The sequence below is a fragment of the Tachysurus vachellii genome, chromosome 14, assembly GCF_030014155.1.
Source record: "Tachysurus vachellii isolate PV-2020 chromosome 14, HZAU_Pvac_v1, whole genome shotgun sequence".
NCBI classification, from domain to species: domain Eukaryota; kingdom Metazoa; phylum Chordata; class Actinopteri; order Siluriformes; family Bagridae; genus Tachysurus; species Tachysurus vachellii.
Genome location: NC_083473.1, coordinates 7,600,345 through 7,622,611, shown reverse-complemented (window position 1 = coordinate 7,622,611; position 22,267 = coordinate 7,600,345). Strand labels below are relative to the sequence as shown.

Below are 22,267 nucleotides of genomic sequence, written 5' to 3'. Positions count from 1 at the left end.
TTTACCTGCATAGGGTAATTTGTGTACTTTCCATCACGCATGGCCATCATCAGAATTTTTCCTGCCACCTGTTGGACATAAAGGTATGTTGTGAGCCATGGAGACAGAAAAATGGAGATCTGTGGTGGGAAAAGTGTCAGGTCATTCTGTAGAAAAGCCACTGAGTCATTTAAAGTGTGGTTTGACCTAAAGGCAGACTGATACAGTTACAAAAGTAGTTGTCGGGAGCGAGCGTAATGGCAGGAATGAGAGGTGAAACTTCCTCCAAATGAGCATATCATCACACCATCTCTCTTAAGTGAGAGGAACTTGAGCACCCTATACCAGAAATAGCTGCTGACTATCAACCACTAGCCTCCAGAAACATAGGCAACTATATTTGCTAACAAGGCCCCCTACACGATTATACCTACGCAGCACTCAACCGATGTTAGAACTCATACTGTGAATCAAATGGCTGAGAATTCATTTGGAATTACGATGGAAAATAAAAAAGTAAGAGTTTAACCTTTCACAGAAACTGAGAACAATTTAATTTGTAGATTCTTATCTACAAGACAAATGATTAAGGTATAGTAAATGCTTGCAGATCTAATAGTGGCATTCCCCTCTACCCATATTCACACCTACTATGAAAAATGTCCTTTTGACACCCACAATACAAATAGCCCTGTAGTTACAATGCTAGCGATTCAACCAAGATCTTGAAGTTACAACAGCAGGGTAACCAGGTAACTATTGATTCTGCATAGCTTTGCGGTAATGTTTAGCTATTTTATTTAGTGGCAACAATGCATTGCATAATAAATGGTAAAATAAAGACAAATAAAGTCCATGTTAAAAAAAAGTCCCATTTGGGTGAATTCCACTAAGCACAAACTTGGGTGAGGGGTGAGGAAATGGAATATGCTGTCGTACCCAACTTAGATGGTGTAGAGACAAGCCCATGAGTCAGAAACTTGAAAAGTTGAGTAGTTTGCACTTTTACCTTTTCTTTAAAATAAACGTACTCAGCAAAAAAAAAAAAAAAAAAAGAAAGACGCAGTTTAATTAAGGGCAGGTCGTTGAAATTTCACGTCAATTCACGTTAACGATACATATGAAAAACGATGCACTATTATAAAATAATACGAACCTGTATTTACAAAATCCATACCCAAAAGACGGAGAGACTATAGAAAGCGAAAGCTCACAGGTTTCTTTTGTAAAACAGGTTTGAGATAAATGAGAGCAACGCTTCATCCTGTAGCATTTTTAATAAAAGACAAACGCCTACATCATTTAAATTACAGAAATAAACTTTAAAGATGAAATATAGGATACATCAACAAAAATTAATGTGAAAATTGGTCACAGGATATAATAATTATTTAAGATGATGTCAAATGCATAACATGAATCACCTAAAACTTATTCCAATTACTATTTTTAGGTATTACAGCATTTCATAGAGACTTTCAGGGTCAGTCAAATGACACGGTATCATTTTTTCATCCATTTGTAGTTTCAGTTATTGTGGTGGACCATGAAATATCACTGTTTTTTTATGCTCAACAAACATCTCCCAGAAAACTTTACCTTATAGACAATTACACATGATTTCTAATAAGTTTATTTCTAGAATCTGCCTGAAATATAAATTTAAGCTGTTACTATAGAAATGACAACAATAGAATGACAAATGTATATTTGAAACATATGACATGGCTTTATACAAAAGAGATTTGGCACATAACCAAAAGCCTGTTTATGTATAACATTTCTTGATGTCTCTTCATTACTGCAATAAGCATTTCCTCAGTGTCTGAAATAAATAGCTGAAGCCTACGCAGGGGAGTTTCAGAGGGGATGCTCTCAGCAGCTATAAGGTCATTTTCCAACTGAAGTGTGGTAAAACAGGGTGCTCTTCTATCTATCTATCTATCTATCTATCTATCTATCTATCTATCTATCTATCTATCTATCTATCTATCTATCTATCTATCTATCTATCTATCTATCTATCTAATTGGTTAAGTAAGAAGACACATTCAATGCAAATGTTTAGCAGCACAGCAGCAATGCAAACGGATCTTAGATTTGATGCTGAGCTTTGAGTTTATCTCACAGTTTTCTTCCTATATCCACATGGGTTTCCTCTGATAAACGAGTGGGTGTACAGTGTCCTGTAATGTGTCACATGGTATTGGTGTGACACTGATAAACCTGTCTGAACACCTCCATGTCTCTGTTGAAATAAGAAAAAATCTGGCAACTAAAAATATATAGTAGCATCAAGAGCCAAGTGGTATGAAACAACACTGATGAAAGGCTGGAGGATGATTCACACAGGATATGCATTAAAACAAAGCTGTTGCTTCTAAGAGAGAGTCTGTGTTTGGATTACATGTTCAACTAATCATTTCCTGTTGTCTGTAGTCATAAGCATCTTTTTTAAATGAATGATAAACAAGTAATTAGCTAAAAGCCTCAAAATTGTAAACATAGACATTAAAGCGATAAAAGAATATGGTACTGTACCATAAGACTCAAATACACATACAGTACAAGGAAATGAATTGTGGGAAGTCTGTAGCCTCATGGGACCAGTGGCACAAGGTGGGGGACAACCAGGACACACTCACACACCCATCCCACAAACTGCAGACAATTTAGAGAAGCCAATCAGCTACAACAGATGTCTTTGGACTGGGGGAGAAAACCAGAGTACCCGGATTAAACCCCTGAAGCATGGAGCGAACCTGCAACACATGAACACAACTCCACATGTTTGGAGTTGAGAATCAAACCCCCAACCCTGGAGGTGTAAAGCATACATGCTAAAACATTAAGCCATTATCCTGCCCACATTTTTTTAATTACGACGAAGCGACATCTGGGAAATACCTGATAAGATTGTGTTACCCCACATCACCTATTAATATATATATATGTGACTAAGACATACAGTATGACTCAATGCCTTGTGCTATGCTGTGGTATTCTGGCATCCACGTAGCTGACATCATAGTCTATTTCTGGGGTCTGATGTCTAAGCATCACAACACAGCTATTTCCTCTGTGCAATGTAATGGTTACAAACCATGCCACTTAAGGGACTGTTTGCAATGCAAGCACACAGCATTACGTGGTGCATGAACATTTCTTTTACTTCTCTGTTTCTAGAGAATACTCACATTTGAATACATTTGAGACTTTTGTATCTGCTGCAAAAAAATGTGTTGCTTAAACAGTACATTATGTAGGGGAAGAAGTATAGTAAAATAAATTTGGTGTGAAATAAAGAAATAATATAAATGAGACACATATGTTGACCTATACGTTTTGCTATTTATATTTGAATACAAACAAACAAGTATTTACATAATTTGTGTCCACGGGTTACATACTGTCATGCATGGATATGTATGGTCCTATAATCCCTGGTGGTCCAACAGCAGGATCCAGTGCTCACAAGGCAGGGGTTTGATTCATGTGCGGGGAACCAACCAAGCCACAGAGAGGTTCAGTTTCATTGCCGGTCCCAAGCCTGGATAACATGAGGGGGTTGCATCAGAAGGGCATTCGGTTTAAAACTATATATGCAGATAGGATGATCCCGTGTGGTGACCCCGAACAGGAGCTGCCAATGGTCAACAATGGTCTCATAACACAACATCTAATACATAACTTATCCTATACCTTGGCCAATGATAATGAACACTATTTGATTAACAATTAGGAAATATACCAGAAGCATCTGATAATGGTGATGTGATATCCATGTATCAAGCTCATAGCAAGCTTTTAATATATACTATATATTGTGTTTTCACCAACTCATATCCCAACAGACAAGAAGCTGATGGCTCTTGAGAGATGCCTCATTTACAGCTGTAAGTCGGTCAGAAGTTTCGCATACGTCTTATTACCTGATTTTTTTTTTAATTATAATTTTTTACATTACTATATTAATATAAAACCCAACACAAATTGTATACCACAAAGGTTAAGGTCAAGGGCTGAGATGGATATAGTGCTTATATTTTCTGCATCTTTATTGTGTCTTCTTTCTTGGGAAACAGCAACACCATGACTCATTTTCTTATGAAAAGCATGGTTTATGAAGTCTCCATAGGAGATGAAATCATTCAAGGTTTCTACCTTATTATGTCAGTCATGTAGGTTATAACTACAGTTATTTTTAGTTATGTGTAATATTCTATATAATTTTATATTCTACATATTCCAATTAAAAAATCTGAAAGAAATTTAACTATCCTGTCATTATTCATTTTTATGTGAATTAGTTATGTCAGGCCAAAGACATTAAACTGTTTACGCCAGTGAGTGTGTGTATTTCTGCACCAATACACTGCTAAAAAAAAAAATACTTCCCAGTTCACAGTGGGTGTCTTCTATGGCCCATCTGGCCTCCGAAACTAAGAAAAATAGATCTATTAAATGTAAATGGAGGGATAACACATAGTGAAACTGACACTGACGCAAGATATGTGGTCAAATGACATCAAAATAGGCTTCAAAATTTCTGACTACGGATTACTATTTTGACCTGTCATAGTGTGGTAAAACATGGAAAGTATACAGTGTTTTAGGCTTAAATATATATATAGGTGTCACTGGGGGTAAAACTGTGTCAGCACTAGATTAGTCAGCTTAGTTTATGCATTCCAAACCCTCACAAATATGTTTCATGCACCAATATTATAAACAATACAGTATAACATAATTTTATCAGTAAAAGTTACATTGGTAAAGAGGAATAAAAATGTGTATAAATGTTTTTCACCAGAAATCTTATAGAGAGTATAATAAAAAGTTGCTAACATGAATGACATATGTTTTGTTTGCTGTTACTTCTGGCTTCAATTTTGAGAGAGAATATATGAGAATATAGTAAATAGGAGTCTTGGGATGAGAACAAGACTTTGTGATGGTTATGTTGGTGAGATTAGCTACAGCAGTAGATGTGTGCAGAACATTAATGTAACCTTGTCATAAGTCTTCCCTCCTCCCGTCCACCGGAAGGAACCCTTGCCAGAATACTTACTACTTCCGGGTTAGCGCTATATAAGCTAATCCTCTGGCAAGTCGAAGAACTTTCCAAGTGGTCACCACATTGCATAAAACACTGCCTCTCCCAAACTGTCACTCGTCCTTGTCAAGCCATGACTGTGGAAAGCCCTAAACAATCCAGAACCTTGAACGTCTACCAACCTGCCTTCACACAGGCCATGGGACTGCGCTATTGACACCTCACCTACCAATGTTTGCTTTTATCCCTTGTCCACACCCGAGACTCATGCCATGGAGGATTATATTGAGGAAGCCCTGGCAGCCAGGCTTATTCGCCCTTCACGTACCCTGACACAGCCGGTTTCTTCTTTGTTGAAAAAGAGGATGGTGGTTTAAGTATGTACATTGATTACAGAGGACTCATTGCAATAACCCCCTTACCCCCTGCCATTGGTTCCAAACTGGACTTAAGGAGTGCCTATAACTTCATCAAAATATAAGAGGCGGAGGATTGAAAAACAGCCTTCCATACCACTAGGGGACACTACAAGTATTTAGTAATGCAGAATGGCCTGATCAACACCCATTGTATTTCTGCAGAGGTCAGTAATGACAATAACGTAATGACTGTTATCTATCAAGGAAGCTTTGGCTGGAGAGGTCCCCATATCGCTTTCAAGTAATCACAAACCACTTTCAGTATCTTAAGAATGTCGACGGAACACCACGCCAACTAGAACCTCTCCCCAGAAGGCCATTCGACACCAGTGCCTGCAGGTCAACCACCAGAGATGACTCTATTCACACTATCAACCGGGCCAACTGTTGAGTCTCTCTATGGACTCCTGCCCTGTTACAAACGCAGCCCAAAATTCTTTGGACCCTACATCAAATCAACCCTGTACCATACTGTCTCCAGCTCCCCACCAGTTGCTGCATCTCCCCTTCCATGTTTCCCTTTTAAAACCTGTACAGAGTCCCACCACTAAGGAAACTGGAGACCACGCTCCACCATCACCACTTGAAATCGAAGGACCAGATTACTGACTACTTCCGGGGGTAAATCTCTTTAGCGCTATATAAGTTAGTGATTTCATAGAAATTCACGCAGTGTATTGGTTCATGCAAAGTATTGTTTGCCCTTGCAACATGCCAAGCCTTTCTCACTGCCATTGTATGACCCTTGCTTTGCTGCTTTTGGGTTTGCATTTTGGTACCTTTGCCCCGCTTACTGTCTTACTGTTAGGATTACTCTGCCTTTGTTTTTGTTTGCCAGTTTGGATTGTAATAAACCACTGATAATGGATTCTACACATCTTACCTCTCAACTAAAAAACAGTATACTGTGATAACCTACAAGCTGTTGACATTATTTGGTTAAACACAACAAACTCACCATCTCCATATTTGCAGCTTGTTCATGTGTCTTCTGGATCATCAGTCATGCCATTTTCACCAAACCAAGATATTTGTTAAATATGTAAATTAATAATATATCAACTATTCGTTGCAGAAAGTCAGAAGATTTAGAACAAGTACATTTGTTGTTGTAGTTGGTTTTTATTACAGTTCATTCACTATTGGCTATTGAATCTAAGAAAATAAGATTTGCAGATAAGATCTTGTTCATCATTCCCTCTGAGGTTGTATTGGGACTGCAAATGAATGCTTTATTCTATATTTTTTTACTCACTTTCCTCTATTACATAGTTTCAGATTTTCCAATTTTATACTTTAAACCCATTTTCTTGAAAATTAAGTAAAAATGATTATACAGTGTGTTTAAAAATCTATGATTAGCAGTGCATATACAAGTATTTTATCCACACAGCTTGCCAATTTAAGTGTAAATTGTAAAAAGAAAGTGTAAAAAGTTAGAAAAGAAAGAAAGAAAGAATTAAAAAATTACCCGATCAGTGAACTTTAGAGATAGCAATCTGAATAAACTCAGAAATATACACATATCTCCCTCATCTTTAGAGCATCATAACTAATAGTCAAGTCAGTTAGGTAGAATATGATAACATGAGTGGTAATTATACATGACATATGTTTACATGTCTAGATGACCTATGCATACTGTATCTCAAACAGAAGTGTGGGTGGTTGTAGACAATACAATGAAGACATTATTGCTAAATTATGGAAAATGCAGTGAGAACACACAGAATCCTAAGTCAAAAATTTTAAAATCTAGATGCTGGACAATTTAGGGAAATGACCACTATTTAGCACATCTTGGAAATCTTAAATTTTATCGACGGCGTCCCGCACTTTCATAAGATGAATAAGCATTATTTTCTAAAAATAAACACCAAACCTTTGGCTTGCCAAAAATAAACCATTGGTTTGATAGTAAATATATTAAATTGCACACCTATTTGATGGCTTAAAGGAAAACATGCTCTAGATTTAATCTTTTTGTGGTTTGTCCTGAACCAGGTAAGTTTGTTGTGTTTGTTCTAAATGAATGTGTCCTGAACAAAACCTAATAATATTAAATGGATTCCAATTTATATGAAGAAAATTCCCCATTTATATATAAAACTCCTGATTTACAAATATATGAAATTATATATGAAATATAAAGGTAATTTTGGTGGAAAACCCTTCATTATTGTTCTTGATAAATTGATAAACTCAAATATATATAAATATAACTCAAATGTTACTTACCTTAAAATGTTCCATGTGGGCCTGCTCAGGGTTTTTTTTTTTTTCACAGCCTCAGACTTCCTGTGTGGTGTATATAAAGACAAGCACACAGAGAAAACATTATCACTAGAAAGCATCTCTGAGAAGGGGAACCATGAAGAACACACTCATTTTTCTCATCACATTGTCTCTCTGCCTATCAGAGACCAAAGGAACAGGGAGCAAACTTGATACGACTTTCAAACATGTTATTAGACAGCTGCAAGAACTTATTCAACAAAGCGATGTCAAAACAAATGTAAGTAGATCATTAACACTTCAATTTACACACGATATTGTTGTGTATTGATACTGTATATGGTGATGTAAAGAGTCACAACTTTTGTCTAATGGGTCTAATAGAGCTGTTAATTTATGTTTTTTGTTTTCCTGTTTATTTTTAGCGCTCACTCAAGCTCTTATGCAACAAAAACAGGACAGTAAGTGATTTAGATTGTTCATTGTATTCATTTAAAGTAAAGTTAACAACAAATCAGTCCTTTAGTAAAATGCAATGCAGGTCAACAAATAATTGTATTCTTATTATTTCACACTAGTGTCAGACAAATTTCACAGTTTTCTTGGATCAGCTATATGAGGACCTGGAGAACATTACAGGACTCTCTGAAACCAGTACTATCATTCTAAATATAATCAAGAAAAATGTAAAGGACATTAAGGATTCTCCCCAGTTTGATGATGAGATGGTAGGTTGATGATTTGATACTGTACATGTTTTACCATTAAAAAAAATAATATAAAAGCAATTCTGATATTAATATGTTAACAATTAACATTAATAGTTGATGTGCTAGTTTGTAAAAACAATTCTACATGCACTGGCCTAAAATCACTGATTTCTTTTTTCTTTTCTTAAAGAGGGCCAAAATATTAAGTCGACAAAAATGTTGTAAGAAGAAACAAGGATGCCATTTGGAATGTTACCACAAAGATCTACTGGTCATTTACCGTAACACCACTTTTCCTCCAATGCAAAGATAATTTATTTTCCTAATTTATATGAAATGACTATTTATTATAATCATGCTATTTATTTCATTTTGCTTATTTATTTGTAACTTAATAATTTAACAGTAGATTTCCAAATAGGTACAATGTCTTCGCTGAATGAAAAAATAATCAGTAATATTGCACAATGCAATTTCTGTCTGGAATGTATTGCAACAATACAGCATTTCAAATGTTTACAGATATAGAATGGTGAGGCTAGACTTTTTATTTTATTCCCAAGGTTTAACTCACTTGACTATGTTCACCATGATATTTGCATACTGATTTGATTTAACAGATGCACAATTCTATGACGCATATTGTACGTGACTTTTACCTCTTCCAAGAGTTAATAAAATTGTTATTTATATATTTTATTCTATTGTGTGAATTTTCTGAAAGCACAGCTTAAAATACAAGACTCTGAACCTAATGGAAAAGATCAGTGGTAAAAAGCAAAGTAAAGTGCTTATGTATGTTATCTTAATATCAGCTACAGCAATTTTATTTGATTTAATTCTTTTTAGAAAATATCTGATTAGGGATGTAACGCCATGCTTGTTTTTCAATATGAAGCAGAACATACAGGAATATTCAAGTCTACCCCCAAAGGTGACATACGGGTATAAGAATCAAGGGGCTGAATCATATGCATCATCCATGTGCTAGCACATCTCCAACCATCCCAATTTCCATAGCAAATTCTAGAAATACTGTCCTAACTGAAATACACCTTCACTCGTTCTTCTACGACATGCGCGTCAAATTATACCTGCCTGTGGACATGCCCCATCCAGCGATTTGTCTCCCCTTAACTATTAAACGGACTCAATTTCTACATTTACATTTACGGCATTTAGCAGACACCCTTATCCAGAGTGACTTACAACTGAGGGTTAAGGGCCTTGCTCAGGGGCCCAACAGTGGCAGCTTGGTGGACCTGGGGTTTGATCCGATCACTAGCCCAACACCTTAACCACTGAGCTACCACATCCCCAATGGTTTTGTCATATACACAGTTACACAAGGTGAAACATACTGGAACGAGAGGTTGGCACATTGACTGGATCATTTAATAAAGGTTAAAATAGAGGGGGAAAAGGAATGTAATATGTAAAAAATAAGTATTGAATTAAGAAGATATTCAACGCGATGTGAAAGTGATAACTATGATTTCTTTAAATCAGACATGTAAACCGAAGTACTGTATGATCAGCACTAAAAGTATCGATTGGTTCATAAAACCTGCTTATACAGGACAATTCTTATCAGGTGGGTTTCACTCATGGCTGTCACTCTACCACAGGTACACTGACTGTCAAATTAAACCTAACTGATAGGAAGTGACAAGCGGAGCCATGCCGGCAGTGTGCTGCAGTGATTTGAGATTTCACCCCCTACACATGAGCATGCACACATGAGTATTCATCTGGTTCTTCATGTGGATATGTTTCTTGGGGAAGAATAATAAAAAAAAATACATGAGTATCTGATCATCTGATGGGATTTTTGACCTTTAATCGTTTTTTTATCACAGCCTAGCGACGACTACCAGACACAGACTTCATATGACCTGCCATCATTTTATTGTGGCTCTGGAGAAACATGCAATTCTTTCCCAGCAACCTTTTTTTAGTAAATGATATTGTAGTGTATTGTGTATGGAACAAAACATTCCATTTTTTATTTATTGAAGAATGAAAAAAAAAAACAACAAAACTTTTTATTCATTTAAATTTACATTTAATGTTGTGGAAAGTGGAATGATGTGGAATGTCCATAAAGCAAGTTAGTTACTGTTGTCATTTGGGTTACAGCAAACAACACTCGTTTCCCTCCCTCACTATCTCTGACTTCTCTCTTGAGGTTAATAAGATATCTTCTCATCTTTCAAACAAACCACAAACTCTGTCCTGAAGACTTTCCCACCCGAAAACGTCTGAAAAAGAAAACTTCACAGCTTACACTTAATGCTTACACAGAATTCACACTACAACGCACGTCTAACTGATTTGAGATCAACCGCACAGATATGTTTAGTGATGTTTCCTCCTCTGTACTGTATGTGTATTAGTTTAAGCATTATACATAACACATAGTAGGCCTCATTAGCAGCAATCATGAGGTTCTTCTGACCACATGGTGAGCCTGGAGAAAAAAAAGAGGTTCTTCTGACCACATGGTGAGCCTGGAGAAAAAAAGAGGTTCTTCTGACCGCAAACACCTGGGGAACAATCTGCTCCAGAAACTCCCCTCAAGTGAATGGCACTTCTCCATCAGAAGCAGAACCACGTGACATGAACAGTTATGTGGTCATTCTTCTTCCCAAGCCGTAAATGACAAATAAGCCAAATAAGCAGAACCATTTGTTCTGTTAGTACCAGATTTAAAGAGTACAGTATATTATACCCAAAGTCTGTGCATGCTTGCTTGAAGTTACATTTCTGAGTGCATTAGGTAGTTAGTATGAATCTGAATACTTCATTCATTCATTCATTCATTCATTTTCTACCGCTTATCCGAACTACCTCGGGTCACGGGAAGCCTGTGCCTATCTCAGGCATCATTGGGCATCAAGGCAGGATACAACCTGGACGGAGTGCCAACCCATCGCAGGGCACACACACACTCTCATTCACTCACGCAATCACACACTACAGACAATTTTCCAGAGATGCCAATCAACCTACCATGCATGTCTTTGGACCGGGGGAGGAAACCGGAGTACCCGGAGGAAACCCCCGAGGCACGGGGAGAACATGCAAACTCCACACACACAAGGCGGAGGCGGGAATCGAACCCCCAACCCTGGAGGTGTGAGGCGAACGTGCTAACCACTAAGCCACCGTGCCCTCTAGTCTGAATACTTACAGTATGTCACATTAAAGTTAGTTCCTTGTTAGAAATATATCTTAACCATGCTACTAGTGCAAGACTGTGCTTGCTATTTTAGCTGCATCTCTTATAAATAATACAGATGTTTTTTTGATATATGACTAGATGTCATGAAAAGAAAGGTTTAACTCTAATGGCTGAGTGAATAATTATGTGTTTAGTTGGTGAGTAATACATGAGACTCTGCACAGCTGAAAGGTTAGTGATATAATGCGCAGTGATATATTTGCTTCTGTCTCTTACACACACACTCTCACACACAAACACACACACACACACACACACACACACACACACACACACACACACACACACAGACCAATGTGGTCATATAATGGAAACAAAGGGGCAGAACTGCAGCAATATTGTGAGCTCAATGTAAGGAAGCCCCTTGTCTACTACAGTCAGTCTCTGTGTGTGAAGGTGTTGGTGGTTTCCTCTCTGTAATGGGGCAAAGACTAGACTAGTGCATCACTATGCTTCTTTTTGAATGTCCACTTATTGAGTACAAGTTAAGAAGATGGTGAAGACTGTGAAGGCAGACACTTGTGCTGTTTTATATGACTGTGAGCACAAGTGCGGGACCAGCTGCAGGTTGTTCCTCTGGTCATTCCCTTGATTGTGTGTTTGAAGTGGTGATTTACGAGTGGCCAATGGCCATCTTGGTTCTTCTTTGATGCTTTTTTAAAGTGTGTCCACATTTATCACTTTGGCCCCAAAAAATCAGCGGCTGTGCACCTGTGATGCGTTCGTTCTCTGTCTCTGTCCCTCTCTCTCTCTCATTCTCTCTCTCTCTCTCTCTCTCTCTCTCTCTCTCTCTCTCTCTCTCTCTCTCTCTCTCTCTCTCTCTAAAGCAGTTGACCTACATGGGAGAGCTTTAATATGCATTATTGATTATGCTGTAAATCTCCACTTAGGATCTGAAATAGTATAGTGACTCTGAGAACTGAACAAAGTGTGTTTGTATATTCTAAAATAGTTTGAGGCCCCAATAGAATGACTCTGAACTATAGTCACACATTTGTCCGTTACTGCTCCTACAGTATGAGCTGCACTTGCTAACCATTGCACTATATCCAGATCATTCAGTTGTTAAGTATCAGTTATTTTTTTTGTACATATTATGCATTCTGTATTAATCACTGATCCTGCAATGTATGCACCTTAACATGCTGGTAATTAAAAACCACCAGATGTCAGTATCCTGCTATTTCCATATTATTATTTATTCATTAACTAATACTTACTGCACCATTGTCTCTATAAACCTATATAATACAAGATATTACATCCTATATAACCTATATCTTTTTATTAGTAGTGTTTGGTTTGTACATATTTTCGACCTCACTACGAACATCAAACCTACATTCTGTACTCTCATAAAATACAGTTTCTATGTTTTATTTTGAATGTAAAAATGATCCTCTTAGGTAAATATCTGACAAATAAGCTGAGAGTTTAATATATCACATATTGTAAATACCCTAATGTATAAGGAAACATGATGCTCATTGAGGAAATCACAATACCACACAGTTTGTTTAGACACTCTGGCCTCATCCCACCTCATTCTGCTAATGTGGTCATTTTACTTGCTCATTTGAGGCATTTTCTTTATCAAATTTGAGTCTTTTGCACTGCATTGTCATATTTAGCATTATGAAATGTATCCCCAAATTTGATCAGGTCACTACTTGATCCATGCTAAGAATATAGAATAGATAAGAATGTATATAATAATGCAAGTAGAATGCAAACAGATTCAACACAAAAGTTAGTCATCTTCACACGCCCACTCTTTAGCAACTGGTTCTGTTATTATCTTCACTCCCTCACAAGACTGACATCACTCTTCCTCCAGATAACGGTGTGAAATGCTTACTTGTCTTGCAATCATGAACATTTTATCTTCCACTTCCTTGGGAAGTGTCATAGCAAGTGAGTGTGATCATTTGTGAACTGTAGCTTATAAAATATTCTCTGATGTTCTGATGTTTTGTCTATTTGAGAAGTTACACTGTGGGTCACTCTATGATGGTTTCACACTTGGCTTTCTTTTCACAGCTGCCAGCTCCGTCTTTGTATAAATAAATTTGTTTTATTGTAATTGTAAAGGAAGCAAGTGCACTGTTGCTGTTTCTTAAAAAACCCACTGCTGCTGCCTTTTTCTTTTCATAGAGAAACTTCCTTTTTAGAAAAGCTCCATGTGCAGACAGTTTTTAACCTACTAAAGATTTGCAACAGCAAAAGAAAACAAAATCTCATCTTTGGGAAAATAAAACCAAACTTTATTACTGATAAACAAAAAAAAGAATGTAACCTAAATAGCATGCTAGGCTAGGTCGCTATTAATAAATATGGCTGGTAAGAGTGTTGTTATGGTTACAGTGTGTGACATGTGGGTTGGGTTGCTTTTTTATATATACATGAACTAAAAAATAAGCTAATTCTTTGGTTATTTATGACACTATCCATTATCATGGTCTTTGGAAACCTACAGATTTTATCCCCTGTTCAGCTTCTGATCCAATTAATTGGCTAATTAACAGCTATTCCTGAGTTGAACTAAAGCATGTGTCTATATATTAGAGAAGGTAAAAATAGAACGTGCCAGACAGGGAAGATCCAGGGTCGAGAACCAGAACAGAAATCTAATCCAATCATGGATCAAATCAACACACCTGCTATAGTATATCCAAAACCTCATGTGAATGTGAGTAATGTGAATGTCTTGAGTGGCGAAATTGAGTTTTGTGCTCTTCACTCAGGTCATGAGGTTCAATATGTGCTATAATCTATAAATAATTAATATGACTTGATGGCAATGGTGTACTTGAAACCCCCAGAGCCGAAATGGTGCAATACGATGTCCTTCTGCTGATACAATTATCACTAGATGTATTAGATTATATCACCATGTTTGTTGTTGTTGAATGTTGCATGCATTCTTAATTATTCATGTTAGAGCTTGTTACTGCATTGTAAGTATGTTTCATTGTGAGGTGAGTTGTACTGTTTCTATGTACAAACAAGTATGTTTCCTTCCTTGGATGCATTTGTTCATAAGTGCATTCAATCTGCATTTAGGCGGCACGTCAGACAACGGTAGAAGCGATGACGGGATTTAGAATTGGTCCGTCATTTATGTTTGATCTATTATCCACCAATCTTAGGGAATGCATCAAAAATAGCATTATTACATTTCCACCAAATATTAGACATTTTAACTTTAGCTATTTTTTACTCATCCTGCAGTAAACCACCAGGACTTCATCACCTACTCTTACTTTGATATCCCTTAGAGCTCAAAAGGTAACAGGATCATAAATAGCTTTTAAACAGCACTGAGAAAATGCATTATCAAGAAAAATTCATTATAAAGAAGACTTTGTTGACCTTTTAAAAATCATTATACCACAGCTATTATGCAAAAAAATGTTATCTGTCACTTATGACGTGCTCTGTATTTGTGTCACAGTAACCACCCACGAACAAGCATTTGGAAGTGTCATAAAATATTACAGGGGAGGTTCAAACCCGAAATCCCCAAATAGATACGCCTCTGCCTCAGTACTCAAACAATGAGCTTATGAAAAGCCAGCTGAATTCCCGTTTTAAAAAATGACAATGAACTAATTAACCTATTTTTGTGTGTATGTGGGACTATACTTCTGATTGCACAGGCCTACTCATTCCTGTTTCATACTCTGCCGCCTCTACATCCTCCTCTGCATCACACCTGTACTTCTATGAGTTCTTTTGTGTGAAAGGGGAAGTCAGCATTAAAACCTTTGGCCTGCAATTCTTTTCTGCCATGAATCAACACAAAAGGCAAGCTGTAGTATACTGTAGTTAGATAACTATAACTATAAACTGTTTTTCTACATTTTCAAGGTATATATATATATATATATATCATTGAGAAGGCAATACAGTAACTAATAACTAAGCAATTAACCCCAACATGGATTTTGTTTACCTCATTTAACTCATATTGCATTCATGGAATTTTGAATGCATGCCAATATCCTAATATTTCAGTCACACTATTTTACTGTTGCAGTCTATATTTTTTGGACTAATTCACTAGTTCAGAATAAACTAATGTAGCAATGACAAAATAGACTGTGGTTCTTATATGCCATAGGATCAGAGATATCTAGTGGCTCTTCGTGTTCTGGTGAGCAACAGATCCCAGTATGTTATATTAGGAGGTAAAAATTGCTCTTTTAAAAAGGGTGGTCAATTTGAGATAACAAACTACTGTATTTTTCACTAATATTAGTAGTCATTCCTGCTGAGATTTACTTGTCAGTTTTCTAACAGCATAGCTAGCTATGTAGTAGAGCTATGAATCAGCATGACAGAGAGGATATACTGCACTGACTTTGCTTGAAGATGTAAAGATATGAAGTGAAGTGTTTTAGGGAAGTCGATTATCAGTGTAACTGAAAATAAATCTTAAAGCACAAGCACAATAACAGTGACACAGTCAGTCCACTATTTGAGCTTCAAAAACGACTAGGATTGTAAAGTGTGATGCCACATGAAACACAAGGATATACCGAATATTGCCTTATGTTATGACTTGCTGCCTGTTTATTGACCTGGACCAACAGCTGTTGTCTGAGTCTAAAACACAGGCGTCTTAATGAGAAAATATAAATTTTAGTTCTGTAGTGATAATATTCTGTTTGCGTTTAACAGAAACTAACAGGAAGTGTAAAAGAACTGAAGACGATTAAGATTAATGCTCGGTCTATATTTTTACAAGTATATGAGAATATGAAGTTAGAGTGCTGTGCAGATTGTTTAGGGTTGCAAATCTATTTCCTGTGCTGCCTCGTGACAACAGTGTGTGAAAAGTTAGCTCATGTGCTTAGCTTAGAAGACCTTGAACAAACTTCACTAGCAGGTGCATGGAATAACAGAAGGGCAAAACAAATGAACATCACTTAAATGGTCACAAGTTTAAGAACAAAATAAAAAAAAGCATGATTTCTACTGTAAAACAGGGTTTAGTGTAATAGTGTTCTTACTAGAATGAGAATATCTTAATAGAGACCACAAAGAGATTCAACGTATCAGCGAGGAATTGAAAGGTTCAGTAGACTTTTTGCTCTAAATGAATGGCTACAGTCATGGTGTAAGGCTCAGAAATTACTCTTTATTGATAACTGGAATGTTTTCTGGGAGCGTCCTAGGCTGTTCCATGCTGACGGCCTGCACCCCAGCAGAGTTTGAGCGGAGATCCTCTCGGACCACATCTCCAGGGCGCTGCACACCTTCTGACTGGTAAACTACTCTTTAAAACTAAATTTCAATAGCCATCCCTCACCTCAACACATTGACACAAATGCACAAATATTTCATCTGATAGAAACTGTGTCTGTTCCCCGAGTAGTGAGATCAAAAAGTAAAACACGTGAGAAGTTCTCAAAATAATTTTACTGTAATTAGACCAGAAAAATGCCAAAGAAACAAACAAAAACAGTTCCTAAAGTTTGGGCTTCTGAACATTAGATCACTTGCACCCAAGGCCCTTATTGTAAATGAAATCATCTAGAAAATAGCCTTACTGCACTCTGCCTTACCGAAACTTAATCATACACTAGATTTAATAATATCACACAGAATAGATGTCACTGATATAGATATCATACCTCAAAGTGATGACATCACAGACTATTTCCTCATAATGTACACTACCTGTAGAACAGACTAACTGTGTCTCACCACGTTATCAACTCGGTAGAACTATTAAAAGACCACTAAAGACAGATTCAGAAATAACCTGCCTGACCTGTCTGGACTTCTTACTGTACCCTTAAACACAAACGATCTAGATGTAATGACTAAGAGCATAGCGCTATATTCACTAGCACATTAGACACTGTTGCCCCAATCATATTACAGAAGGTTAGAGATAAAACGCTTGCACCGTGGTATAATAGTCATACTCACACCCTCAAGAGAGAAACCCGTAACCTCGAGCGAAAGTGGAGGAAAACTAAATTAGAGGTTTTTAGAATGGCGTATAAGGAAAGTATGTCCAACTATAGACAGGCTCTAAAAGCTGCCAGGGCTGAGCACCTGAGCAAACTCATAGGAAATAACCAGAACAATCCCAGGTTTTTATTTAACACAGTGGCTAGATTAACAAAAAAACAGAAATCTGAACAAACTATTCCATCTCAGCTCAGTAGTGAGGATTTTATTAGATTCTGCACTGATAAAATCAAAAGTATCAGGAATAAAATAGGTGATGCTCAACATATGAGAGCAACTAATGATCCAGCCTCACCTAAGGCTCTAGACACACAACTTCACAAGCACAGGACACGAAGAGTTAGATAAACTTATTACAACAGCTAAATCAACAACTTGTTCACTAGACTCCATTCCAACTAAATTACTGAAAGAAGTGTTACATAAAGCTGGTGAGCCTCTTCTTTATATTACTAACTTCTCGTTATCTTTAGGTTACGTCCCTAAATCCTTCAAGTTGGCAGTCATTAGGCCACTCATCAAAAAACCTAATTTAGATCCAAATGACCTATCGAATTACAGACCTATTTCACATCTTCCGTTTATGTCTAAAACACTTGAAAAGTTTGTGTCTGTTCAACTGAGCTCCTTCCTACAGGAGAACAATATCCTCGAAGAGTTTCAATCAGGTTTCAGGCCCCATCATAGCACAGAAGCTGCACTGTCACAAATGACTTGTTCTTAGCTTCGGACAAGGATGTCACTATTAGTCCTACTCGACCTTAGTGCTGCATTCGACACTATAGATCACAACATTCTCCTAGATCACTTACAAAATTACACAGGTATTCATGGACAGGCTTAGGTTGGTTTAGATCCTACCTATCTGATCGACACCATTTTGTAGAATTAAATGGTGAATCCTCCAGTTTATTACCAGTTAATTATGGGGTCCCTCAAGGATCAGTTCTAGGACCTCTGCTTTTCTTGATATACATGCTTACATTAGGGAACATTATTAGAAGACATGGTATTAGTTTCCACTGCTATGCTGACGACACACAGTTATATATCTCAACAAAACCAGATGAAATTGCTAAAGTGTCCAAATTAACTCAATGCCTTAGAGAGATAAAAGACTGGATGAGCTGCAATTTTCTGTTGTTAAAATCTGATAAGACAGAAATACTACTTATAGGCCCAAAAACCAGAACACAGAAACTCTCACGATTCAAGTTCCATTTAGGGGGATGTAATATTACTATTAGTTCGACAGTGAAAGACCTGGGTGTACTATTAGACAGCAATTTGTCTTTTGAAAATCATATCGCCCATATTACAAAAACATCGTTCTTCCACCTTAGAACTATTGCCAAGCTGAGAAACATCCTGTCTTTATCTGATGCTGAGAAGCTAGTTCATGCTTTCATGACCTCTAGACTGGACTATTGTAATGCATTACTAGGTGGTTCTCCTGCATCTTTAATAAATAGGCTACAGTTAGTCCAAAATGCAGCTGCCAGAGTTCTCACTAGGACAAGAAAGTATGACCATATAACCCCAATTTTATCATCTCTACACTGGCTACCTGTTAAGTTTAGAATTGATTACAAACTGCTGCTACTTACATCAAGGCTCTTAATGGTTTAGCTCCCATGTATCTAACTAGTCTTCTAACATGTTACAGTCCTTCGCGATGTCTGAGATCACAAAACTCAGGACTTCTGGTAGTCCCCAGAATATCTAAGTCTACTAAAGGCGGTAGAGCTTTTTCTTATTTAGCTCCCAAACTCTGGAATAGTCTTCCTGATAGTGTTCGGAACTCAGACACACTTTCCCATTTCAAATGTAGATTAAAAACTCATCTCTATAGTCAGGCGTACACATAATACATCCCATTATATTGTGCACTATTACATCAGACTCGAGCATTTTATGAACAGCAGATATGTTAATCCCTCTCCACTGCTTCTCTCTTTCTACCCATCCCGAGGCATCCAGACATTGTACCAGCTCCGATCGTCTTCCGTGCGATGAAGATTTTAGACCTCTATGGGGTCAGAATTGTTTCGTTATTCTGAATAAATATACTATGATCCACAAATAAATATAAAGAGTTTATAAATATTTTTTAAATCAACAAATGCACAATAAGCAAACCGTAAATATATGTTACAAATTTCACAAAAAGAAATGAAATTCACAAATAAATAAAATGGGATTTGCAAATAAAAAAATATTTATAAATATATATTTAATTGTATTTATTTGTGAATGGCTTCCTGCTCATTTGTGAATCGCGTTCTGTGCATTTGTGGATTTGAAACATTTCTAACGTCAAGACGTGCACAAGAATCCACAAATAGGTGGACTCCGCCCACCGTCTACTCCAGCCAATCGGACAACGGTCTCGTGGCGCTTAGACCTCCACTGAGATGAGGCCGACTCTGTGAGAATCCTGAGACATCTACAGATCTACCAGCTCCAGTTGGACTCTGTGATACTAAAGGGGAGATCTGAACTCCATGTGATCCTTACACCAATACAACATTTGTTGACTGTATATTTATAATCACACCCTCCAGTGTCACCCATATGAGGATGGGTTCCCCTTTGAGTCTGGTTCCTCTCAAGGTTTCTTCCTTCACCAATTTAAGGGAGTTTTTCCTTGCCACTGCTGCCTGAGTCACCTCAGACTTGCTCATTGGGGATAAATACATACAAATTTTGAACTATATATATCTAATAATAATCTTTAATTTTTATTATATTTAATTCTTTATATTATTCCTTATGTTTACCTTCTGTTCTATGTTTATGTTCTGTAAAGCTGCTTTGAGACAATGTCTAGCGCTATACAAATAAACTTGAATTGAATTGAATTGAATAGTGCTAGTTAACTTCAGATTTTAATGTGTTTTGCATTAACATTCATCACAGTCATCCATTTGTTTAGCATGATGTGCTAATTCAAGTTTCAAAAAGCTTTTTAGGGATTTTTGATAGAATTACTTTCAGGAGTGAAGTCATACATGTAAGAACATTGCTGCTGAGGTGATATAATGATATATTTGAATAAGGAGTGGCCATTAATTTATATATCAAGGCCAGGAGTTAATATTTCTAGGCAAAAGTCATGTGCACAAACTATGAAACCTGAGCTCAACTTAATATTCAGTTGAACATCATTCTTAATATCTGGTGTCCTGTTAATTATTGGGCTATTAGGGTTCAAAAAGTCGACTTGTGTTACAAATTAGCTTAAGGGCTAATGATATATACGTCTCACAATGCTAGTGACTCCAGAAGATAAGTTGCTTTATTCCTACAACAGTTACATATTTAATGATTATGAAAATATCCATCAAGAAATTGTAGCCTTACAATGTTAATGAAAATGATTAAATAAATAATTACTGTGTCACTTCAGGAACTTAACCAAGTTAAAGTTTCATAAATCATTAAAGTAACTTCAAACATGGTTATATCTTATGCGTATGTAAGACAACCAGATTATGGAGCTAGATAGAAATCTATGTACTGTACAGTGCTCTAATGGCTTAAAAAGTTACAATAGATCTATCTATCTATCTATCTATCTATCTATCTATCTATCTATCTATCTATCTATCTATCTATCTATCATTCTTTCTTAAGTCATGTTCAAAAATGTGCAAGGGCAATAATGTAATGTTTAGAGGAAATGCTGGCTACAAAACAATTAAGCATCTATTTACCATATCAATAGTGAATCAAACACTTGAGTGCTGCATTCTTCATTATACTACATTTCACTAATTAAAACTAAAAAGATAGTATTAAGTCCATTTTACCAGCATTTCATCATTCAGGCACAGCTGACAAGCTTCAGTTTCAGCTTTAAATACATATTGTGAATAAATGTGATTATAGTCACTGCCAAAAGAGTAATTGCTCTATCTTAGAGTCTTGTACAGTATCCTCTGTATCATCACAGTGTACTTATACATTTGTATGTGTGTGAAAAAAACAACTTTACTTAAAGTTAGTAATAGCATACAAAAATACTGCATGAATGGATTCTGTTTCAAGTATTCAAACACCTTTCACATCAACACAAACACCCACACATTATAATAGTTAATGTAAGGAATAAAACACAACAGGTTATAAGAAAAGCCAGCCAATAAGGGTATCAAAAGGAAACGCTTTCAGTGTCGAGCTTGCAGCATTCTTAAATACTCCTCTCATCCTCCCCATAGACTGTGTGTCCCCCTTCCCTCCGGTAGGCACTTCAGGAGCCTCCAGACAAAAAGCAGCAGACTGAGGAACAACTCTTTCCCAAGGTCTGTCTCCTTACTGAACTCCTTACCCAACCTGAGCCCCCCTCCGTATATTATGCCAATAGCACCTGTATATTATGTCAATATAATATAGAAAATATAACACCCTGTATATCATGTCTATAGCACCCGAGCCGTATATCTTGTCCATAGCATATTCATCTGTATATTATCCTGTTCATACTGTAAATACTGTACATCTTACACTTGCTGCTTAATGCAAAATGTAGTTAGTTAGCTCCCTAAAATTGGTTAGTTTTTCCAGTAACCATATTCTGAATTGTTTCTTTTATTTAAATCTATAGCAAGTTGACAATAATTAAAATGTTCATTTATTA

General features: G+C 36.6%; 1 protein-coding gene across 1 annotated transcript in view; it reads left to right on the top strand.

Moving 5' to 3' along the window:
- ndfip1 (Nedd4 family interacting protein 1) overlaps nt 1–22,267 on the top strand; it is a 424,215-nt gene that overhangs the window by 233,674 nt on the left and 168,274 nt on the right. The window lies entirely within an intron of this gene.